At 46.5% G+C, this 4,630-nt stretch overlaps 1 protein-coding gene across 8 annotated transcripts in view; it reads left to right on the top strand.

The window, feature by feature from the left end:
* The first annotated feature begins 694 nt into the window (after positions 1-694).
* CCDC171 (coiled-coil domain containing 171) overlaps positions 695-4,630 on the top strand; it is a 344,777-nt gene continuing 340,841 nt past the window's right edge. For 5 of the 8 annotated variants that reach the window (XM_010857032.1, XM_010857038.1, XM_010857039.1 and 2 more), the window contains exon 1: positions 3,792-4,094. The gene's annotated coding sequence lies outside the window, so the exon portion shown is untranslated. Of the gene's footprint in view, positions 741-3,696; positions 3,768-3,791; positions 4,095-4,395; positions 4,419-4,630 lie in introns of those variants that run through there. The other 3 variants (XM_010857037.1, XM_010857035.1, XM_010857036.1) reach the window with 3 other exon arrangements.

The following is a 4,630-nucleotide window of genomic DNA, read 5'->3' on the forward strand; positions in this document are numbered from 1 at the left end:
TCCATGTCTACCTCTTACTCCATTTATTTGCGTTTTCTGTTGCTAATGTGAATGAGAAGGAAGATTTATTGTGAAGTAGAAGGCAAAGTTGGAAAGGCAGGTAGTGACAAGAATAAGAGCCCTTGATTGACGGAGGAAAAGTTTGGGTTTTATCCAGTAAGGATTGAGGAGCCATTAAAATAATTAATGAAGAGGGTAAGTAACATTGTCAGTGTTATGCTTCAGAAGGATCATTTCCATTGTGGCACACAGCATGGGGATTGAAAGAGCGAAAAACTGGAGCTACCAAGGGCAACAATTATGTTAGGCCTTGCAGTTCTAAGAACTGACACCAAAGCAGCATAATAATCTAGCACCTGGTGTCTGAACCTTCTGGGAGAGGTGACTGAAGGGTCAAAAGGATGTGGCTTATCTGGTGCTTAAAAAACCCCTGAGGCTCAAATGTACACAATCAGCTCTTAACACTCCTTAGTGTCAGAAAGGTGCATATGAGCCCTTAGGCCTACTTTTGATTTTGTTCTATTTTTTGGTTCTCTCCTCTCACGTTTCCAGGTTCAAAAATGCCCTAGATGCTAGCTGTCAACTTGTAAAAATATTGAGAATTTGCACAGAAGGATATGGATGATATGTGTTAGCCACAGAAAGGTCCTGACTTACAAGTATCTGGATATGAAACAATAAAAAAACAAATGAAGATGATCAGTAGGAGGCATAGAAAGACCACAGGAGACAGAAAAAAAGTAAGTAGGATTTCGTAATTCTCAGATGAAGGGATTGAGAGAGAAGAAAGATTCTCTAAACTTTTTTCATTTGGGTGTCTAAGAGATTGTGTGCATAATGCTCAGTAGTTCAAGTGTCTGAAGCTTGCGACCCCATGGACTGTAGCCTTCCAGGCTTCTCTGTCCATGGAATTCTCCAGGTAAGAATACTGGAGTGGGTTGCCATTTTCTTCTCCAGGGGATCTTCCTGACCCATGAATGGAACCTGTGTTTCCTCCATTGTTAGATGAATTCTTTACCACTGAACCACCTGGGAAGCCCATCTAAGAGATGAAAAGTTTCATAAATAGGTAGAGGAGTGGTTTGTGAGGCTCCAATGAGAAAGAGAATTCAGTTTTAGATATACTAAATTTGATATTGACAGACATTAAAGTGGCACTGTTCAAAAGAGAGTTAAAAATTCAAGACCAGAGCTCAGATTATGATATTATGATATGTGAGGTGGAGAGTTCACACTTGCAGGAATGGATGATATCACCAAAGAAGCTAATATGGTAAACCATGAAGGTTGAGGGCAGAAACTGAGAAAATATCCTCTTACGGGGCAAGAAAGGATAACTGTTTCCTGTGCAGCAGCAAAAGGGCCAGAAGGCTGCCTGAACCCTGAGTCTCATCTACTCCAGAGAGAAATTTGAGCGATCAAAGTGTCAACGAAATCAAGGAGCCTGGCATTTAGTAATGACGTCATTATTGACTGTAGAAGCTGTTTTGGTAGAGCAGGGGTGTCGGATCAAATGATATCTCAAAAGAAAGATTGACATGACTATTGTGACTCGAGGCTAAAAGAAAAGTGGGCTAGATAGCATCTTTCCCTGCACCTTTCCTAAGCAGCAGCATGTTAGGTAAACAAGAGACAACGCAGAATTGACCTTGTAATTACTAGAAACACATAGAAAATCTCCAAGTATTTGGTAAGTCTGATTTGCGTGCATGTGTGCTTGGTTGTGTCCAATTCTTGTGACCCCATGGACTGTGGCCCACTGGGGTTCTCTGTCCTTGGGATTTTCCAGGCAAAAATACTGGAGTGGGTTGCCATTTCTTCCTCCAGGGGATCTTCCTGATCAAACCCAAGTCTCCTGCATCTCCTGCACTGGGAGGTGGATTCTTTATGACTGAGGCACCAGGGAAGCCCCAACAGTCTGATTTACTGTGTAATTATTAGAACTTTCTGCTCAGCATCCTTCATTAGCTCTGTTGCTTGGTAAATGAAGTATGACCTAGAAGGCCCTCTGTGATCTTCAGCCTGACATCTTACTCCCCCACACACCCCCAAACCCCAAGATGTGCACACACAACTTTCTTCAGTTTTCCAAATGCCTCACGCTGTTTCTTTGTCCTGATGTTTGTAACTTCCATGTCTTCCAATTCCTTCTAACTTGTTGAATCTATCAATCTTCCCAGATTGAACTTAAAGCTCTCTATAAAGCTTTTCTGCTTGTTCAGGGTTGACATTAACAGTGGAAAAGACCTTGATGCTGGAAATAATTGAGGGCAGGAGGAGAAGGGGGCGACAGAGGATGAGATGGTTGGATGGCATCACCAACTCAATGGACATGAGTCTGAGCAAACTCTAAGAGATGGTGAAGGACAGGGAATCCGGCATGTTGCTTCCATGGGGTCACAGAGAGACAAAACTTAGGGACTGAACGACAACAATAGTGGTACCTTTGGCATTTCTTGCTGTACCATATTCACTTCTGTTATTTTGATAAAACAAACAAAAAATATAAATATTTAAAACTTGTAAAAAAAAAAAAGGTCCTAATATCGTTAGTTTGTTGTAACTTCCAATTTCCTTTCTCCGTGTTACAGTAGGCTATTTTTTCCTTTCCATAAACTCTTTGAAGCAATTATCCTCTTTCTGCCTAGACTATTAAGAAGCGAGATGTGCCTCTTTTCTTAATCTAAATGACTGAACTCAGGCCAATTAAAGTTTCAGTGCTACACGAATCTGGGAGGGCTTAATCTCAATTTGTATTTGCATTTATGACCGTTGGTTCTCCTGGGGACGAGGGAGACGGAAAGACGGCCCCTGTTACACCTGGTTTCAGGTTGATTACAATCGATACGGGACTATTTTAGCATAAAAGGCTCGATTTGTATTAAACACCTTTTTGGGAAGAGGAGGTAGTGGTGCTGAAGATAAAATCTTTTATCAAAATCCCTCCAGTTTGCATTGTTCTTTGGGGAATAGGCTTTCAATAGCCAAGGAACAAAAGAGCATTTGGTTTTCCAATCTCCCTGAGGCGTTAGCGGCTTCCAGGAGAAATCTAAGTATAAATTATCTACGAAGAAAGCGTGTGTTGTGTGTGTGTTGCGGGGTTGGGTGGGGGCATAGGAAGAGGAGGAGGGCAGGAAAGGGAGCTGGAGCACACGCTAAGGTTCCGAGGACTTTTTCGCGAGGTACCTGTTTATGTAATATTTATAGTTAGAGGCGCTGCAACGGCATCAGCGCACTGACCCGCACTTTCCGGCCCCGTTTACAACCACAAGCTGGGATACAATGGGGATGGGAGAAGGGGACTAGAAGCGTCCGGCAGTTGGGAGCTGTCTAAACAAGCGGGAAACCAGCCACTGGTGCCGAAGCCAAGCCCAGAGAATTTCTCCCTGGCTCTGGCACCGGACTATGGACCCCGAAGGAGGGCAGTGATACTAAGGATCAGCAGGGGAGCTAGCTTAAATATGGAGCACCTGGGATTCGACTTAAGATTTTTATTCAGTAGGCGGGTTTCTGAGCTAGGGCTTAGAAACCGGCTTTTTCAGCCAGCTCTCTGGGGATTCTAAGACTGTGACCCGGGAACCTCACGCCGAGACTCTAGGGCGCGGGACCCGGCGTCTTCACGCGCGGAAAAGACGCGCCAGGATCGGGGCCGCGCGCGATGGCTAGCGCGCCGCTCCCCAGCAACAGCGCATGCGCCGGTTGCCTTCCAGCGAGGCCGCGCAGCTCCGCGGGCCCGGATCTTCCAATCCGAGCCCGGCGTTCTCCGAGTGCGTATCCTGGAGCTGCGGGCTGCGGCAGGCGGGAGGAAAGGGGCAGGCCGGGGTGGGGCTAGGGGCCCCCGAAAGTCTGCGGAGGTCTGCTAGAGAAGTCTAGTCTCCGGAAGTGGCCGTTGTAAACACAGTCTCTCGGGGGCTGGTCTCCTTTCGTTCACCGCTGTGCTATTCGTTTCCCTTCCCCGGGTCCTAGAGTCCGTCGGGTTCCAACAGTTTTTGCTCTGACCCAGTGGTCGGCCCGGGCCTCTTTCAGCCTTTGAGATTTGAAGCTGCCCGCAGGGGCCGTGGGTGTGCAGTTTGGATCGCGGGAGCCCCCCTGAGGTAACCATTAGGTGTGGGAGTTTGGAGGAGAAAGACTGGGCTGGGAGGTGTTGAGAGGAACGGTTATAGAGGGGCTGCAGTTAAGGTTATGGGAGACCCTGAGTTTGAGGCTGTTCTGTCAATGGGGACTCACCTCCAATTCCCAGGGCTGCGCCTTTTCGCCCACCTGGAGGAAGATGCTTCCGGATCATCCTAGCCCAAGACCGCTGCCTCAGTACACAGAGGACTGGGTAGGGTCCAGAGGGCAGGACTCAGAGGGCCTGGACTTGGAGCTTCTTAAGTTTACAACTCCGGATTGCTGGGCTCTTTCCCTCTCAAGAATCAGTAAGTCCTTCGAGGACAAGAATCAGATCACTTTCATCCCTTTTAATAAAAATGGCAGCCACACACTAGACACTGTATAAATGTTTGATAAATGAAAGAATCAGTTGTGCTAGGCTGTCTTCTGTAGCTTCTAGTTCATGACTCTTAAGAGAAAAGAGAGCTCTGAGTTGCTCCGTGCTGTACGATTTCTGCAGAAGTGGAGTCTCCTTTTG

Source organism: Bison bison, unplaced genomic scaffold (genome assembly GCF_000754665.1).
Source record: "Bison bison bison isolate TAMUID 2011002044 unplaced genomic scaffold, Bison_UMD1.0 scf7180017864376, whole genome shotgun sequence".
Classification (NCBI taxonomy): Eukaryota; Metazoa; Chordata; class Mammalia; order Artiodactyla; family Bovidae; genus Bison; species Bison bison.